This window comes from Podarcis liolepis, assembly GCF_965112155.1.
Source record: "Podarcis liolepis genome assembly, chromosome: 10".
Lineage (NCBI taxonomy): Eukaryota > Metazoa > Chordata > Lepidosauria > Squamata > Lacertidae > Podarcis > Podarcis liolepis.
This window is the reverse complement of record NC_139562.1, coordinates 66,808,565-66,831,347: the sequence shown is the minus strand read 5'-3', so window position 1 is coordinate 66,831,347 and position 22,783 is coordinate 66,808,565. Positions and strand designations below refer to the sequence as shown.

General features: G+C 44.5%; 1 protein-coding gene across 1 annotated transcript in view; it reads right to left on the bottom strand.

Moving 5' to 3' along the window:
• The window catches only part of SLC13A1 (solute carrier family 13 member 1), an 87,967-nt gene extending 65,184 nt beyond the window's left edge, over positions 1–22,783 (bottom strand). Inside the window, exon 1 of the mRNA XM_083463563.1 lies at positions 22,498–22,783. The gene's annotated coding sequence lies outside the window, so the exon portion shown is untranslated. The remainder of the gene's footprint in view (positions 1–22,497) is intronic.

The following is a 22,783-nucleotide window of genomic DNA, read 5'->3' as shown; positions in this document are numbered from 1 at the left end:
AAAAGAAAGCCTGTGGCCGGGAGGGAGGGAAGTCATTGCTCAGCAGACCTGTGGAAAATGAGCTGTGTAGATGAATATGGAAATTTATTGTTTGTTGTTTAAAGTGAAAATTTAATAAACATGTATTTAAAAAAACAACAACTAACATGTATATTGGGGAAAATGTGCACTAAAATCTGGCAGATTTCCATGAGAATGTAAATTTCCCTTCCCCAAGGCTGATGCAGAAATGTGAGGAACTTAATGTAAGGCTAGAACAAAATGAGAAACTGGGAGAAACTATCTTTTCACGTTCATGTGCTTGGTTTAAATCAATGCTTTAAAAACCTTGGCTGGTGTGAGCTGGCAGGGCTTATGAACTGGCAGCCTCTCCACCAAGCAATCTTCACCCCTCCATAGGATCACTTCGTTAATTCTAATAAAGCTAGAGAGACTACAGTGTGATGTGTTAATGGCCCTGGCAGATATATACTGCCATTAAAAGGGGCCTTAGTGGCCAAAATAATCCACGTGTGTCCTCCTCTATTCCATAACAATAAAGATAACTGCACCTCAAGGAACTCTCAGCATGATTCATTGCTGGGAATCGCCAGCAACCTTAATATATATATTTTCCCCTGAAATGGGTTTTACATTAAGGACTGCATCTGCAGTAGGAATGGTAAGATTTCACAGATCCAGGAAGTGAGAGCAAGCGTATATCTTGCCAACATCTCTCTGAAAAGATCAATGTCAAAAGATACGTGCACATCTGAGAGGGAGCTTTGCTTAGCAAGACTAACCTTTGGAACTATTTGTGAATATATTTGCATGCTCTTTTATCGACAAATTTCACACCCTCCAACATTCCAAAGTTGAAAATAGGGACATTTCTGCCCTCCCCAACTGACCTTCTCAACCCTGCATTTACTCCCACCTCCTGCAGAACATTTCCTGTCAGGGACACAGCACTCTCCACTCTTCTGAGAAAACCTCATAATCCCGATTATATTTTAATAATATAATTTTTATTATGTATACCCTGCCCATCTGGGCATAGCTGTCAACGTTTTCCTTTTTTTAAGGGAAATTCCTTTATTCCGAATAGGATTCCTCACAAGAAAAGGGAAAGGTTGACAGTTACGATCTGGGCGGCTCCCAAAAGAACACTAAACACAGAATAAAACTTCAAACATTAAAAGCTGCCTTCAGATGTCTTCTAAAGGCAAATAGTTGTTTGTTTCCTTGACATCTGACAGGAGGGCGTTCCACAGGGCAGACGCCACTACCGAGAAGGCCCTCTGCCTGGTTCCCTGTAACCTCACATCTCGCAGTGAGGAAACCACCAGAAGGCCCTCGGATCTGGACCCCGGTGTCTGGGGCTGAACGATGGGTGTGGAGATGCTCCTTCAGGTATACTGGGCTGAGGCCATTTAGGGTTCTAAAGATCAGCACCAACACTTTGAATTGTGCTCGGAAACGTACTGGGAGCCAATGTAGGTCTTTAAGGACCGGTTTGGTCAAATTATAAAAAGAAAAATGCACACCAATGAATATATTTTAGAAAGGGGCAAGATTAGACATGGACTCACCAAACATTTTAAAAATAAATTATCAAGACTCCTCATGCTCCACTCTGCTCCCCCTTTGTCCCTTGCCAGAGTGACCCTGCCCTCTGCCTGCCCCTCAGAGCTGGTGCATCACATGGGGTTGTGGCAGCAGCCTCGTCTCCTCCTTGCCTGTGTGGTGTAGTGGTTAAGAGCGGTAGTCTCGTAATCTGGGGAACTGGGTTCGCTTCCCTGCTCCTCCACATGCAGCTGTTGGGTGACCTTGGGCTAGTCACACTTCTCAAAGTCTCTCAGCCTCACTCACCTCACAGAGTGTTTGTTGTGGGGCAGGAAGGGAAAGGAGAATGTTAGCCGCTTTGCGACTCCTTTGGGTAGTGATAAAGCTGAATATCAAATCCAAACTCTTCTTGCCTGTTCTCCAGAGGCTGCCATGAACTGCCCAAGGTTGTGGGGAGGCAGCAGCAGCAACCATGCAGAGTCAAGAGGATGCTCCCTCACCACCACCGTTCAGAATAAGCACTGGCTCATCGTCTTCTCTAATTGTGGCAGGAGTGGCACTGGCAGGGGAAATAAGGACATTCTGGGATCAAATCAGAAGCTGGGATGGCTTGCATAATTCCAGGACTGTCCCTGGAAAATCAGGACACTTAGAGTGTACAAAATTTCAGATTATCAACTTATGTAGTGAGTGCTGGTCTTGAGGAATTCTCCAGACAGACCTGCCGTGATCTGCTTTCCTGTAATATTTGTTTAGCAGAGAGAGGTTGGCAGGCGAGCTGGACCTCATCAGAGGGTAGCAAAAAGGCACAAGAGCTGACTGTTTTTCAGATGGCCATCACGATTAGGCTGTTTTGTTCTGCAAGGTCTTAAAGTAAGATATAGCACTGATCAGCTTGTCACCCATTTCCAGAATGGCACACGTTCTTACACTAGATGTTTCCCAGGTGTAGCAATGCAGAGAGAGGCCAAACAATAAATCCAGTTGGTTTTCGACTTTTACAAACGGCCAAAATCGTTCTGCATTTCTCATTCCCGAGTCCTCGCCTGCAATTTTCGCAACAGATGTGCATCAAATGGAGATGTAAAAGTTTTAAGCTTCCACATGGCAAAAGTGTCCCTGCCTAAAGTGTGATTTGAATTTTGAAGAAAACAAACGCTCGGCAACAGGGACAAAAAAATATGTGAGAGATGTTAACGCATCCTGTTTATTCCAGGACTTGTTTGCTCACAAAATGCTATGCTGCAGAAGCTAGACTTTACATCTTGTTTTCTATTTTATTACTGCAGGTCCCCTTCTTCTCCAAAACCCATGAAAGTGCAGAGAGGAATGTTTGCCATACTTAGATGAACTTTAAACAAGCTTTACGGCCAAAGAGCCGCCTCTGGCAGTGGTCAAATTACTTTTTAACACCCAACACACCAGACAGCCTCCCCTGACAATGCCTGCTCCAACAGTCCAACCACATCTTCCCAGCAATGAAAATGCAATAGGCTTACTGGGGGTGAGGGGAGGGTTGTGAAATAGCTGCTCTGTTTCACAGCATAAATGCTGCTTAAGTGCTGCAGTGCAAAGGTGACGCCAAAGCAGAATGCGGCCCAATAATACCTCAGCCTGCATACTGGCAGATCACCCCATCGACTAATCAAGACCAACCTGAATCTACCTACAGGGGTCGCCAACCATTTGGGACCAGTTGGCACAGCTGGAATTTTGAAGAAAATCACCACGGGCACCCATAGGAGCCAACTCCTAGGGGCCGAGGTCGCTTCATCCCTCTCCCCCCCAATAAAATATTTGAGAGGGCTCCTATCAAGTAGTGGGTTGACAAAGCAGACGACACAGAGATTTATCTAAGTAGTTCTTTATAAGTAAGCTGGAACTGAACTGAACTGAACTGAACAGCTCAGCTTTTATAGGCAGCCGGCTGTCAACATTGTAACAACAACACCCCAGGGTTTCCCGCCGAAATTAACTGACGTGGACCTGAGTGAAAACTATATACACAATACCCCTGGTGGCCAGGGTGAGCACTTCAATACATAACAGCTCCCCCCCCCCCCCAGTGAATGGCAATGGCAATGGCCATCAGCAGGTCCACGTCAGCACGCCCTGCTGTTGGAGGTACTGGCAAACCTTGCCCTATAAAACCCAACCATCTAAGTTTGCTACTCCCCTCAATCTCTTCAGGAGATGCTGTTGATCAGGCATGGCTCTCTTTCCACCTGTGTTGGAATCAGGTTTTTGGTGTGGCCTGTCTCCGAGGCCCGACAAAAATTATATATGAATCCATGCAGGTGGCCAATCTAAAAGTACAGCTAAAAAAACAATTCTTGAAAAATTAGCCTGATGATATATAAGGAAATTGTCTACATATTTCACTCAACAGCCACCATCCAAGCACATTTCAGTACTAAACAGACCAAAGGGGGGGGGGTAGATTTGCGGCTGCCAGAGCTAAATCAACGACAGTTTGCACAGCCTCCTTTTTCTCATGGGTCAAGAGAAATGTTCCACGCACTTGAACAATGTTTGCGATCTTTCCAGATAAAATGCTCTTTCACTCCCTGTTTCATTCATTAGCTGATATAGTACACTGAACCGTATCGTATGAGGAATGCCTTAAGCTAGGAAAATGAAACAAAACATGAGCTACAAGGGATGTTTTGATACTGCCCATCTTGATGCGCAGAGGGCAATTGGGAAATAATAAAATCAAAGAGAAAGTTGGGGGGGAAAATTTCAGTACTACTGCTGCTGAATGAGGGGGGGGGGACACAAAATGTGAAAAACACATGGAGGCTGTTCGTGTCATTTTCAGTGGCAGCCTTTGGTATGGCTTTAATAGCATCTAGTTCCATTAATGTGGAAGAGCGACAATATGAAACCTGATAGAAAGTTAGCTGATGCATGTCAGCCTGGATAGCTCAGTTGGTTAGAATGTGGCGCTGATAATGCAGGTTGCAGGTTCGATCCCCGTACGGGGCAGCTGCATATTCCTGCATCGCAGGGGGTTGGACTAGATGATCACTGGGGTTCCTTCCAAATCTAAAATTCTGTGATCTGGCCAGCCATCCAGTCTCTGCTGGGAAAGAAGCAACACACAGCAGTCCTTGGGTGGCTTTGACTGAGTTTTCACATCCATTGCCTGAAAAGCAGTGAAGCATTTAACAAATTAAAGGGAATAAACAACACAAGCATATTAGAGGCTTTAGGTGTTGAGTAATCAGGAGTTCATGAGGGAAAAGGTAATAAAGAAGGATGAATAAACAGGAAAGAGAACAATGTTCCCTTAATCAGAGCAAAATTCAGAAAAGGTATAAACTTGATGGAACATTTTTCAGCCCTTAGTTTAATTGGATCTGCTGTCGGGGAGAGTCTGAGCCAAAACTTTTTTTGTTTCAGAGCTGGATTATAGCTGGGGTCATGTCAGCTGCCATATTGGGTTAGATCAATGTTCCTGGTAGCTCAACTTAATTACTTCGATTGGCAGTGGTCAGCAAAATGTCAAAATAGGAAGTTGACATACAGGTTTTATGATGGAGATATCTACTGCCGATGCCAGGTAATAAGGTATCATATAGAGGTTGCACTCCCTGGCTGCTGTAACCAGAAGCCAGCAAAGACTGTATCATCCACGCAGTTTGGTAATCGTTCTTTTTAAAGATAATGGCTTATCACAATATCTCGGGACAATGACTTTGCCGATCAATTCCCTCTCGCAGAAATCTGCAATTCCTCTTCTTTGATTGGAAGGCGCTTCCTTTTCCTTTTATAAAAAAAATCTATTTATCGATACTGATTCAAAGATGTACAAAAAACACATTCCCATTACAAAGGATCTTTTTTATGATATACTGAGAAAAAATAGCTACTTTAATAATAACAAGAATTTATTATTTATTCCCCCTCCTAACTGGCTGGGTTTCCCCAGCCACTCTGGGTGGCTTCCAACCGAATATTAAAACTAATACCGCACCAAACATTAAAAACTTCCTTAAACAGGGCCGCCTTCAGTAGTCTTTTAAAAGTAAAATAGTTGCTTATTGCCTTGACATCTGCTGGGAGGGTGTTCCCCGGGGCAGGCGCCACTACCCAGAAGGCCCTCTGCCTCTAAGACGGAACAAAGTCAGAAGGAAGAAAAGACAAGGAAAGGAAAGAGAAGAAAGAGAAAGCGAGAGAAAAGGAAAAGAAAGAAAGCAACATAAGATTAGAAGGTACTTTCCATACAGTTAACTCTAATAAGCAATTTGGATATGAAAGTAGCATAGAAAAATCCTTTTTTCTATCTAGGCGCTTTCCTGCTTAAGCCAATAACACAATTTCAGCTCATCCTAGTCTAATAGCAGTGCAGCTTCTGGCTCAACTTCTTTTATCCCTGGAGTCTGGTGCCTCTGTAATGCTCTCTGTCCTGGCTTCTTCTTGGGATTTTAAAATGCTTTCTTGAATTCCCAAGCAACCGTCTCTGCTTACTAGATTCACTTATATACACTTTTTTTACACACACACACACCCCCTAACCTCTCAGCCTACCAGAAGGGCAATAAGAGTTTTTCTAAGTTTAAGTTCCCCATAATAGGCATGCTTTTACACCACCCCTTAAGTCTTCCTTGGCTGACCTTTTGAACCTCCCGACAAGAACAGAAAACAATGATTTTTCTACTAAAAACAAAACCCAAGATGGTTGTACCATTTCATTCCTATGTAAGATGTGAGTAGCATGATAGATGCTCTGTATGCTGCCCACACAGAAAACAAAAATGTGTGGACTTTCCCGTATGGGCTAGAGAAGGACCAACTGTCCGTTAGATTTAGATCTCAGAAACAGCAGATAGTGAAGCTCTATCTGGAACACACCACCTTTGACTGCAGTTGAAGGTTCTCATGATAGAAAGCTCACCCAAGGGCAAAATACAATCCCCGCATATTTAAAAACAGCATGGAGGGGAGAGTTAGATTGGAACCCTTTCCCTTTTATCAAGTGTTCTGGGCATAGCTGTCAACTTACAGATCTGAAAATAAGGGACCAGCAGCCTTGAAAATAAGGGATCAGCAGCCAAAATAAGGGATTTTCCCAGCACTGGTATGTTCAACTTCTGAGCCCCTCCGAGCCAAAGGCAGAAAGCCCAGACAGCAGCCAAATGAAGCCTCAAGTGGTGGTTCCCACAGTGCAGCAACCCAGCAAAGGGGATGCAGCAAGGAAAACCACCGTCACCTCTCTGCTGGGAAGCGCTGAGCAAAAGCGAGTCCACAGGCAACGCAGCCGATTTGATCAGCACAAGGCATGCAAGCTCCGCCCCCCAGTCATTCTTAGACTCCTTATTGGGTGAGCAACGCAGCCAAGCAACACAGTTGGAGCCTCCCTCCTCCCTGGCCGGCAGGGAGGGTGGGAGAGGAGCTGCTTCCTTTGAAACCTGGGAAATTTAAGGGACATCATCAATAAGGGACAGCAGCGGGACACAGCCACAGTAATAAGGGACTTTCCCGCCAAATAAGGGACAGTTGATAGCTATGGTTCTGGGTTCAGGGAATAATTTTCTTAGACTATAAAGAAAAATACTCAATCATGCAGACCCCCTCCTAAATTCTGAAGTAGTACAGCCCGGAAAGAGGCAACTAATTGCTGACCAGTGGTTCCCAACCTTTTTTTGGCCATGCCCCACCTAAGCATCTCTAAAATCCTGATGCACGCCCCTTGTGACATATAATTCTGATTATTCAAAAAGTGAACTATTCACATGGAGGAAGCCTAAAAGGCCATTAACTGTTAATAACTCATTCTTGAATTGCCCCTGTTAAAAATCTAATTGACCCCTGCGGGAACCACAGATTTGGACAGTCCCAGGTTGCTGAAAGCTGCCATAATCTATTCCCACTCAAGTTATTGCTACAGCTTATATTGACTAAGAAGGAGAATCAGAACGGAGAAGACCTAACTGCTCGCTTTTTGGCATGTCTGCGCATTTTGAGAATATTATTGTGCTATCTGCCCATCTCAGTCACCAAGGATGTCAAGGAGAAAATGAAAATCGATTGCCATTACTCATTTACTTAGATATATTCAGTTAGTGCAGTTTTTCTAAATTTAACTAATATAAGAGAGAGAAGAAAACTGAAAAAAAGGAAACAGGAATAGCAGCAGCATTAGCTCAGGTTTAAACCTAGCCACATGGTAGAAATAGTGTAAAAGTTGTTTCCACAAGGTGTTATGTCAAGAGGTTAGCTAACAAGTTGTAACTCCCTGTCCATGGCCATCTCAGTTTTGTCATGCTTCTTCTCTGCCATTGTAGAGATTAGATTATTTCCAGGTGACAATGGCTGAAGTAGGATCAATAAGTAATCTCTGTTAAAAGGGAAAACAAACAAAAATATGGGGGAAGATAGGCAAAGACTTTGGAGGAAACACAGGTCTGGAGGAGTAAGTTACAAAAAGTTGCAGATAGCATGTTTGGGGCTAAAGAAGGCTGGATTGGGTGCAAATCAGGGCTTGGAGGGTGGAGAAGTTCTGCTAGCCTTTCATATTGTTTGGTCAAGATCTCAGATTCTGAGCTTGCTGTCTAGGCTGGGCACAGCTTATTTCAACAGAAATGTCAAGAAATTAGTAACTCCTCACCCACACAGTGCTACATTCTCCTCAATAGTGATTGTCCCATTCAATGAGCTTCCACAACCTGGTGCCTTCCATATGTTTAGGAACAGAACTCCAAAGCAGCTCCATCTAACATGACCAATGGCAAGGGACAGTAAGAGTTTTGTAGTCTGGAGGACACCAGATTGGGGAAAGCTATCTTACAGGAAGAAAGTTGGTTTTGGCCAAACCCTCCAACATTTCTCAGAAGAAAATAGGGACATCCTATTCCACACCCTCCAATATTTCTCCAGAAAATAGGGATGTTCAGTGCAATTTTTCTAGAAAAAGAGGGGCCGGAACTCACCATGAAAGCTTCCCTTGTTCTCTTATAATGGCAATGGTGCCCACCTGAGAGGTGCCAGAACTGAGTTCCAGTGAGTTCTGGCTGGAATAAAGCACTGGGAATGTCCTATTCCATACCCCCACGATTTCTTCAATGAAAATAGGGGTGTCCTAAGGAAAAGCTGGACATTCCGGGATCAAATCAGAAACTGGGATGGCTTCTGTAAATCTGGGACTGTCGCTGGGCCCATGGGCTGCAGGATTTAAGAAGCCCAGATCTGGAACCCAAATACTGCAACAATGAGCACATTCTTGAAAGAAGGACGTCATTACACTGCAAATGGGGGAATGGACCATTAATATTGTGTTTAAAATAATGCCTCAGTTTTGCATTCAGGCCCTTTTTGTTCAAGCTTGTTGCCATGGAAATGTCTGAAATAACACAACTTAAACTTTTTGACCTTTATTTCCCAAGCAACCAAGCAGCTTTATCCCTGTGTGAAGGGAGTATAAAGGGTACTTAGGCAGCTCTCCCGCCTGCTCTGTGTCCCCTGGTGACTTTGGAGCGACAGACTCTTAAGCTCTTAGGCCACTCTAAGCTCTTAGATCATCAAAAAGAGGAAAGGGAGGGCGAAGGAGCCAGAAATATTAACATAACTGTTTATGCTTCAGCTTCCAGTGGACTGCTGTTCTGCCACCTGATCTTGCATAAGGGAAGCAGGTGTTTGCTAAAGTCAACAGCAAGTGTTTTGCCATGTGTGGCAAAGAACCAGCGGCCTCATAGCCAAAGGATATATGAAACACGTTTGATTCTAAATGCATTACTTAGAAGTAAGGATCACGGAGGGCAGTGGGGCAGGGGTGCCACTGAGACATTGTTGTGGTCCTGTAGGGACCATTACAGTGGTGTGGGAGCAGGCATACTTATCTTATGGGGGTTGTGAATATTCAGGCGGGAGCATCCTCACAGATGTTAGTCACACCCACTCAAATACTTGTGGGCAAGAGCAAGCACAATGCCGTCCTGCTCACAAACTGCTGTTGCATCCTCTGTCCCAATGCCCAGAACCTATCAAGGGGCTGTCAGGAATGAAGGGTCATCCACAGGTCAGGAAGAGGACTCAAGACGTGAAGTGAAATCAGCTTTTATTCACAAAAATAAAAACACAACAGAGTTCATCTAGGCTAATCTGCCCTAGTTGAAGATGTTGCTGGGACTGGCATCTGGTCCTTCTTTCCTTCCTTCTCTAGCCCTCTCCCTTGGGACTCCTCACAAGCAGCCAAAAACTCTGGTGAGGGGAAAGGATCCCACTCAGGGCCTGTTTGGCTCAGCAATGTGATCTGAGTGTCAGTGAAGGAGGAGAGTTAGCAGAAGAGGAGCTGTGCAGCTGCTGAGCAACTAAAGCATCATTTGACTCCTCCTTGTCAGAGTCTGTGCTCACACTGTGACCCTCAGCACCCAACCCTGTCCTGGAATGGCTTTCTTCTTCTGAAACTTCCTGCTTCTATCACCTCCCAGCTTGTCCCTTCCACAGACTGGTGCTCAGTGTCCCACAACCACCGTCCTGGGTCTAAGTCTTCCTCCTCTGTGTCATCCCTGGGGGGGGGGGGTTTCTTGGGCTGGCGTATCCCACCGCTCTTTGTCATTCAGCCAGTCCTTGACAGAACCCTTACTTAGGAGCACAGAGGGGAAGATGAAGTAGTGTACAGTCTCAGGACTCAACCAGAGACTTGGACTGGGACAACCAGTTATAAAATTCCTGGTAGAAAATTTATGTGGATCCTTTCCTCCAGGGCTTTCTTCCTGGCATAAATGATGGATGGAGCAAGCTGTAGTCCTAATCTCAATCCCTGGTAGACAAAGGTGCTCCCCTGAGGCCTGAGACTATGCCTTACCTCTTCTTCTAGGCAAGAAAAGGCCCAGTGAGAAAAAGATAAGAGAATATTATTATTATTATTATTATTGGCTCCATTTATGAATTGCTTCCTATAAAACATCTGAAAGTGATTTCATAACAGGAAACCTGCTAGATCAGACCTAAGGTCCATCTAGTTCCGTTCTGTTCCCCCAGTGGCCAAATGGAGGCCTATCCAAAACCCACAAGCATGACAAGAGCTCGATAGCATTCTCCCAGTCATGTATCCTAGCAAGTTATATTCAGAGACACGCTGGAGGTAATGTGCAGCCATTGAAAGCCTTATCCTCCATGAATTTGACTAATCATTTAAAGTTGTCCAAGATGGCGGCCATCGCTACACCTTGAGGTAGAAATGCTATAGTTTAATTATGTTTTATGAAAAAGCTCTTCCTTTGAATCTGTCTTGAGACCCCCCCCCCCCCCATTCAGCTTCCTTGGATGATCCTAGATTCACGGATTGGCCTTCTCTTCTGCTCCTTCTAGTGCTTCCTCCCAATCCCTCAGGATAAGTTTGGGTACTGAAAGCGGAAGGTGGTGGCAGAGGTAGGCAACTCAGATTGCGGTCAAAGTCTCCATGTTTGGAATGCCTTTGAAGCCTTCACCACTTTTCACCTGGAAAGCACTCAAAGGCTCCTTCACTTTGAGCAAGCATCTGAATTCTTGCGCATTCCCACCTTATCTTAGATGGATTAATTTGTACTACAAAGCTCAGTGAATAAACTATTTCTACTCATTATTGTAACTATGTCTCGTTATGTTCCCATACTGTTTCTGGTGCTTTGATTTCAGACCAAAAGTTTCTAAGCCATCTAGAAGTACATGGTGCTACCTCTTCAGGAATGTATCTATGGTTGAGCTAACCTTCATGGGGTCACGAAGAGTCAGACACAACTAAACAACAGCAACAATCTTCAGAAGAAGGCATCTTTTCCACAACGGGGAAAAGAAACAAGGCTGTCTTTGGCACCCAATCTCTCCAACAGCCTGGGTAGTTGGCACTGTCTATTTCCTGTCTTCTTCTTTTTTAAAAAAATCATTTTTATTTGATTTTACAGATATAAATTTATAACAAAACCAAATACATATCCATATAAAGATATTTCTTGAGACTTCCCCCCATCCCCTCCATGGGTTCTAATGTCAATGTTTTCAACTGCATATTATGTCATAGTCTATATTTTGTATCTATCCATATTGTCCATAGTATTTGTAACATTACAAGTGAGGTTAAAATCCTGCTAATGTTTTCATCTGCTTACACTGGGTCTAATGTTCTGCTAATGTTTTCATCTGCTTACAGTAATAATCTAATTTTCCTCATTCTTTCTTGAAAATTTTGTATTCTTGGTCCCTGAGCTTTCCGGTCAGTTTTGCCATTTTGGTGTAGTCTAACAGCTTAATTTGCCATATCTCTCTGGTAGAGATTTGTCTTCTTCCCATCTCTGGGCTAATAGCATCCATGCTGCTGTTGTCACATACGGGAAAATATTTCCTGTCTTCTTGAATTGTGAAATGCAGCAACTCTAAGAACGTAGGATGCAGCCTTAGAATCCTATAATTCTAGAATTGTAGAGTTGGAATGGATCGTGAGGGTCATTTAGTCCAACCCCCTGCAGTGCAGGAATTTTTTTGCCCAACATCGGGCTTGAACTCATGACCTGGAAACATGGAGTCAAACTGTTGGTTCAGTATTATTTACATCCAGACTGGCAACAGTTCTCTAGGGTTTCAATGGGGGGTCTACCTCAGCCATACCTGGATGTGCCAGGAGTCAAACTCAGAAATCGTTGTGTGCAAGGAATATGCTCTACCATGGAGCCGCATTGGTACATTTGATCGCACCAGAATGACAAACCAGTATATGGTAAGGTAATGGGACTCTCCCTGTGCAGTATTCAGATGACTTTGCATTTTCCCAGATCTCGGTACACTGTTCAAAAACTCCTTTGACTCTTTTCATGCTTCCTTTAATACATTGGATTTTCTGGCACATTCTTTAAATAGATTTGTTGAATTCAAAGCAAGGCACCTTCACCTTTAATGGTGGTGTCACTTTGACTGGTGCAATTTCTCCCATCACAGATTTACACTGGTGGGTGATTTCCTTCCCTTCTTTCTGATTCTGGCTGCTCGCGATGCCAGTTCAATGTTATCTTCCAATTCTTCCGTCTATACGCAGCCTCAGCTTCACATCGCTAAGAACCAAATTGCTTTTCTGGTTCATCTGTCTGAATCATCTGTGGACTGCACCAGACATCTCATCAAACCACATTTATAGCTTACTTGGACACTGACAGATGGCCTGAACTTCATGAAAAGAGAAGCAAGAGCTTTTGCAACCTCTTGATATTTCAAGTTCAGTGGTACTTCGGGTTACAAACGCTTTGGGTTACAAACGCTTCAGGTTACAGACTCAGCTAATTCGGAAGTAGTACCTCAGGTTAAGAACTTTACCTCAGGATGAGAACAGAAATCATGCGGGGCCCCATTAGCTAAAGTGCTACCTCAGGTTAAGAACAGTTTCAGGTTAAGAATGGACCTCCAGGATGAATTAAGTTATTAACCAGAGATACCACTGTATCACCATCATTTCTCTCCTCTTTCTTCCCTTTCTTCCCTTCCAAGAAGCATAATAATTATTTGCAACTTCTTTCCGTAATCTAATAAGGAAGCATAGAAGATCGGATGTGTATCTTGGCAGCACTCTCACTTCCATCAACAAGGTTCGAATTACCTCAGCTTTCATTCCAAGAGTTGGAGGTAGCCACAAGAATGTGGGTATACAAAAGGTGGCATTGCATTTGACCCCAATTTATTCTGTTGCTGTGGAGGGTTATCAAAACTACTTATTTATTTACAACAGCTATTGCAGGTTTTGCCAAGTAGGGCTGATAGGGCCTGTAGTCCGAACTATCTGGAATGCACCAGCTTGGACGCTCCTGAGCTATTGAAACCAAAGGTCTAACAGGGATATAAGCAAGATCACTAGCACAGATGTGCAACTGTAGCCCAATAATCAGCACCATCCCCAGACCAAATGGTACCCCAAGTTAGGCAAGAAGCATCTTTGTCGTCCTGTCTCTTTGTTGTCTTTCTCCCAGTAAATAGTGATTTTCCGAAATGCCATTTTAAATATGTGCTTTAATTTAAATAATATTTTCAACATGTACACCCACCCACCCACCCATGTGCCTGTCTTTGTGCCTCCCATTTCATGCCTCTCCTGATTCTGGGAGTCAGGAGGGAGAGGAGCTTGCTGAAGCAGGATGGGGCAACACCCGTGACTCTTCTCAACTCTGCCTCTTTACTACCCTCCAACCTACCTCCTGCTTCAGCTTCAGTTTCTGTCTCTGGATTCTGGACTTCTCTCTGCCACAAACTCTCCCAGCTAACTAAACCATGTTACCTCTTCAGCTTCTGGCACTTCCTCTTCCCATCCTTCTCCCTCTTCTCCCTCTGACCACTTACCATTCTCCCACCACCAATCCCTTCTTCCTTTGGTGGTTCACCAGCTGGTTCCTCCCAGCAATCATCTGCATCTAACCAGCTCCTGGCCCAGCAAGCAAGGCCAGGAGCTTGAAAAAGCTTTTTTGATGCTGGGGCTGTTTGGGTGACCTGGCACGAAAAGCCTTGCTTTGGTGGGGCTAGATCTGCTTGGTGCACAGGCTCTAGAAGGTGTGCGATCTCTGATGAAGTCAAATTGTCCCGTGAGATCTGCCTTCCGGAGCCGGCAAGCAAGGCAGAGGACTTAAAAACTCCGTTTGTAGCAGGTAACTTCAGGTGGACCCAGTGCAAAGAGCTTTCAAGCTCCCCAACTCACTTGTGACTTGACTTGTACAATTTTGACCAGCCCACCCAGTGGTGGAGATTCATGCTCCAGAACCGGGGTGGAAAGCAGGCGGGGGCAGGGCAGGCGCAAGTCCCAGGGATGGGGGAACAGCTGTGATGGAACCCCACCAGGATCGCGCTGCTGGGGGCGGTGTGCTCCCCCACCTCCCTCTGCCAGTGAGCCCACCTTCAACCACGTATGGTTGAAATCCTGCAAGTCAGACTTCCGGGTTGGCGCCATCGCCGAATGGCGGACTCCCTCCGAGCTCCGGAGGGAGTCTGCTCGGCAGGGGCTGGGTCCTACTGCGCCGGCGACGCGGGGACCCTTAAAAACCATGGGCACGGAGCCCGTGGACATGGGTGACTCGGCGGGCACCGTTAGCGCCCTCCCGACTCGTGAAGGAGCCTTTTTAAAGGCTACGGAACGGGTGCCGGGGAGTGGCGTAGTGCTGTGAGTCCTCTGCTTTCCCTGCCGAGCGAAGCCGCATGCCATTCGACGGAGAGCGCTGACTTCTTCTATTGAAAATTTGGACTATAAACAACAACCCGTGAGTAAATTGGAAATCGGACTTAAAAGGAGGAAAAAAGAATTTTTTTACGGATTCGGCACGAGCGGGGGAGATCCAAAAAGGAAGTCAGTCCCCCCCCCCCTATTGTAAACATTCTAAAACAAGGATTGGGCAACCAAGGTTGAGAAATGGAGCTTATTTCTAAAAATTACTAATTCCACGATGGGAAATTATAAGAACTGTGCTGGAGGAGAAGAGTGGAGGGTGAGAACGAAAATGTAACCCCCCCCCCAGGGAACCGGGGCGATTCGTGAGAGAGCCTAGTGAAGAGAGACGGAGACTTTGACAGCTGTCAAAGTAGCTGTCAAAGTTGGAGAATATAAAGAGGACTTTGCCATGAGGACTTTGCTGGTTAGTTTTGTTACAATTTGGATATAAACTGTCGAAAATAAGGAATAACAATTTGACTTTTGGATCAGAGGAAACAAAGTTATTACAATCCCCCTAGAGGGGCTTCGGGACATTACAAGAACGGTCGTAAGTGGAAAAATACTCTTGGAATCGTACAGGACTTGCTATCTTCTGGGAAAGCTGCAAAACCGAAACAGTATTTCGTCTACAGAGGTGTTTATATTAAAGGAGACAATAGAATTATCTATTGAAGAAAGGAAGGGACTGGACGTAAGTTTTTGTTCCTGAACAAACAACAACTTCTGTAGAGGTACTAAATTTCTGAATTAGAACGTTTTAGCAGCGGAACAGGAAAAGAAACCTGAGAAAAAAGAACAAAGGACTGATTACGACTTGGAAAGAACAAGGGAGGAGCCATAAAGACCAAGGAAACTAAAGGCCCTTTGGGGGCCTCTTTTAGATTGGATGTTTGAAGTTAAATATCATTTAAAAAATAATAATTTTAAAAAAACCGGCAAGGTGGAACTGGGGAAAAAACTGGCCATGGATCTGAGATCTCCAGGCTGACAATAGACAGACTGATGGATATGGGGAATTCAAACTGGGGAAGGGGGGGAGAGATTTGGATTCCAAAGGCTGTGCAACTATTTTTTGAATCTTTTTATATCCTTTATCTTCTACATCTTTTTATATCTTTTTGTATATCTTTTACTTTGATTGGACGTGTTTATTAAAAAAGGGAATTTGTGGAAGGGAACTGGGGTGGACCTTGGGGGGGAATTTTTTTCTGTTAATGATGAGGGATGGTGGAATGACTGTATAAATTAAATTGAATAGTGGGTTAAACAAATTAAGTTTTAAATTGGGAGTAAGAGCTTGTAGAACCAAATTAATGAAAGGGGAATACAGTTGGGAGGGGGATGGGGGAGTCCCAGAAAGTTGGCAATGAAAGTAAGGTTTTAAGTGTATTTTATTTTTATTTTTTCTTTGTATTTCTATCTTTTGTGTTTTGAAACTTTAATAAATATGATTTAAAAAAAAAAAAGAAATCCTGCAAGTCAAATGTGTGTAAGTGTGCTGGTCCCGTGGGTTAACCGAGAGGTGAGGTCCAAGTCCAGTCTGTGGCCGAAGGTGCAATATAGAGGCAGTCCGTAAAAGCTGAAGCTGGGTGCAGGGCAGGGTTCAGGCAGGATCTGGCAACCAGCAATGTTGCTCCCACAATTTGGGACTGGGGCTGGCTGGCTTTTATCTGCCCCAAGGCATAGGGCGGCCCTGAGCCTCAGGTGACTCGCCTCTCCTGGCCTGGAGGCGAGCACTCCTCCTGTGAGAACTTAGTTCCCTCCGCCTCTCTGCCCTGAGCCTCTGCAGCTCTGGAGAGGCTGGAGGGTTACCAGACCCAGAGGCATCCTCAGCCTCCTCTGATGGGGCTGAGTGTGGAGCACCTGCAGGCAATGGGTCCTCCATCACCTCAGGTGCCAGACCCAGCACAGGTGAGGACCCTTCAGTCTCATGCCCCAGCCCCAGCTCAGCTGGTTCTGGAGGCAGGGAATCCTGTGTAGGCTGGGATTCCTCAGGTTCAGCCTCCAAATCCGAATCACAGGCCATCACAGTAAGAGGAGGGATTACTGTATTTCATAACCCGAAGAGGGTTTTCCACTAAAGGATTTCATGTATAACTAAAGAGCCATTCATTACATTATCGACACTATTAAATCCAGTCCATAGTATTTTAACTAACATTGTATTTCAGGGTTTCCTGAACTTGGGTCGCCAGCTGTTGTTGGACTACAACTCCCATCATCCCTAGCTAGTAGAACCAGTGGTCCGCGATGATGGGAATTGTAGTCCCAAAACAGCTGGAGACCCAAGTTTGGGAAACTCTGCTGTACTTCAACTCAAAGCTTTTCCTATGAGTTATTTGAAAAGGATGCATTTCCAAAAAAAGGGACACCACTTCAACCCTCTCCCCAGTTGGTTTTTACCTCTTCCCTTTGTAAGCTTCTGTACTGAAGAACTCAGAAGTCTCAGTCCTACTAGAATCGTACAAATTCAATATCACTTTCATGGCCAAACCATTTAACTGCCAAGGCATGCTAAGCTTTAAAGCTGCCCTCCAACTTATTAACTGTGTAACTACAGTAAAAGTGGAACTAGGAGCTGTTCACTCTAAACCTCTAATGCTGGAGAAGAGAACGCTTACTCCTCAATGAAAAATAGATTTAAAAGAAAGGAAGGGTTTGTGACACGATGGGTCATTGATGTCGGAAACTGGCAGCCTTGCTTATTATTTAGCTCGGAGGGTTACATGAGTATTGCTGCTAAAGCCACCCTTTCATCTTTTATTGAGCTGACTGCTGGCTTTTCCCCGTTGAATTATTTTGCTCCTGTCTTTTGGATACGCTGCGTGGTTATAGTCGTATCAGAGCTGCAGAACCTTTTTCAGCCCTTCTGTGTAACCGTTTGGGGGCTGCGTGGCAGGGATGGGCGGGGGGCCAGGGGAACAAGTGAGTGGAGCAGTGGACATGCTAGTGGTATGTCCTATGGTTGCGTAGGGAGGGGAAATGTACAGAGTTGTTGAAATAGGAGATGTATCTGTGAAAGGCATCCCTGTATGCCCAAAGGAGCATCTCCACCTCCATCGCTCAGCCCAGACACTGAGGTCCTCCTCCAAGGGCCTTCTGGCAGTTCCCTCACTGCAAGAAGTGAAGTTATGGGTAACCAGGCAGAGAGACTTCTTGGTAGTAGTGCCTGCCCTGTGGAACGCCCTCCCATCAAATGTCAAAGAACCATACAACTTTTAGAAGACATATGAAGGCAGCTCTGTATAAGGAAGCCTTTAATGGTTGGTGTTTTACTGTGTCGGCTGTTTTGATTTGTTGAAAACCGCCCAGGGTGGCTGGGGCAACCTAGTCAGACGGGCAGCAAGCAAGCAAATAGTGACATGCCACATGCAACTCTTAGCATCACTCTGGTGCTACTCTGCCAGGTACCAGGTCTCTTAGTGTGAACCCAGGTCCTTGAGCCAGAACTTCCACAGCCACTGCCCACCACAAGCCACCACTGACAGCAGCAGCAGCAGCAGCAACAGATATGTTCTGTGTTTAAGATAATATGTTATTCTCCTATTAACTATGCTGTTTTAAATGTGTGTTTTATAGCTGACTTCCTTTAGCAATGTTTCATTTTGAAATATTTGATAAGTTTTTTGGGTGACTATGTTGCATTTAATGTGTATTCTGTACTCGACCACGGTCTCTACAGCCACAAATGGCGCTGCAACTTTTCAACAATTTTTCTTCACCCAAAAATGTGCACTCTCCCATTGTGTCCCAGGACAGATGGATGCCAACAAACAACAAATGTAAGACTAATAATAATAATAATAATAATAATAATAATAATAATAATAACAATAATAATAATAATAATAATAATAATAATAATAATAATAATAATAATTCCCTGCCCATCTGGCTGGGTTTCCCCATCCATTCTGGGTAGCCTACAGCATTTAAAAAACATAGTAAAACATCAAACATTAAAAAAGTTTGTTGTGTTAACTTTGCTGTGTTAGATGTGTATTCTATTCTGGACCTCCTTTGTTACGTCTTATTTTGAAATCTTTAAGATAACATTTTAGTTTCCTATTGATTATGTGGCTTTGAATTTATGCTCTGTATCTGATTTTCTTCCGTATTTTTTAAAGTTTCAGATTGTTTGATTTGATGTTTTGATGTAGGCTGTAAACCTCTTTGGAATTTTTTTCTTAAAACTAAAAGGAACAGTATAGAAATGTATCTATTATTTTTTAAAATGAAACGATAGGAACAGGAACCCGATATACCTGGAAGGCCACAAGTTCCCTAACCTAACCACTGATTCTACAAAAAAAAGAGAGCTGTTATTTATCAGGTGCATTTGTTCCTGAACAGCCACCGTTCACCATTCTCACAGTAATCTCTGACTTAAGGCTTGCTTAGTCCCATCTCCCCTTCATCTTAGTCATGGGCTTCCCCAGGTATTTTTTTTCCGATGGAACTCACCAGAATTTAGTTCCGGCGCCTCTCAGGTGGGCTCCTTTGCCATTATAAGAGAACAAGGGAGGCGTTCATGGCAAGTTCTGGCACTTTTTCTAGAAAAACAGCACTGGGTTTGCCAAAGACCCATCTATATCAAAATGATTTCAGGCCTTGTGGTTTTCTCTTTCAGAACTTCTTCCTGAATCCTCAGCTTTGAACTGTCAGATCCAATGTAGGCATATGCTCAGCTAAATTTTAATTGCCTTTCAGCATCCGTTTCCTGGTTTGTGTTTTTTAGCAAACATCTTGTTAAGGAATATGGGTGATAAGGAAAGGTTGTTCTTGCCTTGAGCTGGAGGGTTTCTGGCAGATTGCAATGAAATTGCCATGTAAGTGTGTGTGCCTCATAATGATTACACTGATGCGGTACTTGAAAATGTAATCCACCCTGCAGCTTGCCAGCCCAGTCGTTCCACGGAAGCTAATTCCAGAGTAATAATTATGTGGACATTTCCCAAAGGTGGCAGAGAGAACTTCTTCATTAATCAGAGTGGGTCCGTTGAAATTCATGGGCCTAAGTTAATCATGTCAATTAATGTCACTGGGTCTACTCTGAGTAGCTAACTATTTAGCTCTATCCCCACTATATTTTATCTTTGTGCTATGGCAATTGGCTAGTGCAAATTAAGTTTCTATCCATCCATCTCTTCTGAGTAGTGTTAACATAGGCACGCGGGTGGCACTGTGGTCTAAACCACTGAACCTCTTGGGCTTGGGGACTGGAAGGTCGGCGGTTCGAATCTGCATGATGGGGTGAGCTCCCGTTGCTGTGTCCCAGTTCCTGCCAACCTAGCAGTTTGAAAGCACATCAGTGCAAGTAGATAAATACGTACCACTGCGGCGGGAAGGTTAACAGCATTTTCATGTGCTCTGGTTTCCGTCATGGTGTTCTGTTGCTCCAGAAGCGGTTTAGTCATGCTGGCCACATGACCCGGAAAGCTGTCTGTGGACAAACGCCGGCTCCCTCGGCCTGAAAGCCAGATGAGCACCGCAACCCCCATAGTCGCCTTTGATTGAACTTAACCATCCATGGGTCCTTTACCTTTTACCTTTATCTAACATTGAATATAAATTATCATGCTCTCCTTTAGCCCTTAGTTCAATTATGGATCTATGTGCATAAAAAGACATACATTTTTGGAATTATCCTTAGATTGCTCTGGGTGGGAGACTTTTTTCAGCCACAGACAAAACTGAACTCTCAGGGGATTGCAGGCCCATTGTAGCCGGGGCCTGAGGCAATTGTGTATGGAGGGAGGAGTTTGACCACATACAAAAGTGGGTGTAGCAATGGATATGGCTCTTACTTTTGTATGGCAAGCTGCATGCCGGAGATTTCTACAGCTACAAACACCCCTCCACTTTCATCCAGGAAAGGAATAGGCATTACAATATTTCATGGACACATTTTAACATTCAAGGAAGAAAGCATTAAAGGAAGGTACAGATCAGGGGTGAGGAATGTTGTGACCTGAGGGAAGGAGTATGGCCTGGTGAGGGCATGGCCTGAGGGTCCAGGCCTTTAGTTCGCCACCGCTGCTGTGTGGCTTCCTCCATTGCAATATAGAGAATGACCGGTTAATGTGTGTCTGAATGACCCGCAATCGCACACGGCTCCAACCCTGAGGTAACCTGAAAATGTCATAGAATCATAGAATTGGAAGAGACCACAAGGGCCATCGAGTCCAACCCCCTGCCAAGCAGGAAACACCATCAGAGCACTCCTGACATATGGTTGTCAAGCCTCTGCTTAAAGACCTCCAAAGTAGGAGACTCCACCACACTCCTGGGCAGCAAATTCCACTGTCGAACAGCTCTTACTGTCAGGAAGTTCTTCCGAATGTTTAGGTGGAATCTTCTTTCTTATAGTTTGGATCCACTGCTCCGTGTCCGCTTCTCTGGAGCAGCAGAAAACAACCTTTCTCCCTCCTCTATGTGACATCCTTTTATATATTTGAACATGGCTATCATATCACCCCTTAACCTCCTCTTCTCCAGGCTAAACATGCCCAGCTCCCTTAGCCCTTCCTCATAAGGCATCGTTTCCAGGCCTTTGACCATTTTGGTTGCCCTCCTCTGGACACGTTCCAGTTTGTCAGTGTCCTTCTTGAATTGTGGTGCCCAGAACTGGACACAGTACTCCAGGTGAGGTCTGACCAGAGCAGAATACAGTGGCACTATTACTTCCCTTGATCTAGATGCTATACTCCTATTGATGCAGCCCAGAATTGCATTGGCTTTTTTAGCTGCCGCTTTTAGCTGTCACTAAACGCTTTTAGCTGTCACTAAACTTTTAGCTGTCACTAAACGCATCACAAAAATGGCAGTGTGTGGAGGAACAGGGTGGGGTCAGGAAAGGAACTCTCACACAAAATGCTCACCACTCTGATCTATGAGTTTGAAAAGGGCTCTACCTCTGTTTTAGAGGTAGTGGACAAAGATTTATAACCTCTGTTGACAGTTTCTGCTCACTCTTTCTCAATTATAAATGGACAATCTCATACCCTCTAACATGTTGAGTTCCAGAACTGGAACATGCATCTTCCTGTCTGCAGAAGTCACATGACACACACAAAATGATGGAGCCCCAAAGATGCACTTTTTCAGGGCCCCTGAAATGCCTGTTTCGGGGTGCCACACAAGTTCGCGGCCCCCCAAATAGTGCTTTTTCTGGGGCAAGTTCTCAGCGCAAAATGGCCGCCATGCTCTTGCAGGGGGAAACAGGATGTCCTGCTTTTTACGGGACTCTTGCAGAGTATGCATTCTGGAATGCAGCCATTTCCAGTTTGGAGCAGCTTTTAAGATATGAGGCAGTGCTTCGGCTTCACCCTGCTCACAACAAATCTTTATGAATCCTTCAGCCGGTTTCAGAAGCAAATCTTGCAGGGTTAAGCAGCATTCATTAAGGAAAACAGGGTTCTTTTGCTCTTTTCCAAGCACATTCATCTTCTTTGCGCTCAAGCTGAATGACCATTGATCTTAAAAGATGCTTCCCTTAGAGATCTTGAGTTTTAGTTGCAATCCTAATTCCCCTTACCTGGGAGTAAGCCCCATGACGTCTGTGTAAGCAGGGTTAAGATTGCAATGTTGAACAGAAACACTTGAAACAACTTTCTTGGCTCTTACTCGGCCGCTTATAACTATTCTGCAGAAAATCGATATTTTAGATAAAGAGACTATAAAATGCAAAGCAAACTACCTTTCCTAGCTCATAAAAGACCGTAGATAGGAAAGCCATTGGGATTCAGATTACTGAAGCCACACAGGGCAGGGGAGAGAGTTCAGAAACTTACCAGCAAAGGAGTCAACCCAATCTGGAGCTAGATCCAAGAGGAAGGTTTATGAAATGTCCAAGGGAGCTTGTTCTGTGATGAAAAGAGCTTCACCGAGTAGTAAACCAAGAGCAGGTCCTTCTGCCTTATCTTTCTTTGAGGGAAGTCTCCACCACATAGGAAGAGAGATTAAATAGGAGGTTGGTTTATATGTCAAGGGAGAGGCGTGGTAGAGGCAAACTAGGACAAGAGGGAACCACCTCTTGGTAGGTTGTTGCTCCATTTTCTTTCTCTTCCTACAAAAGTC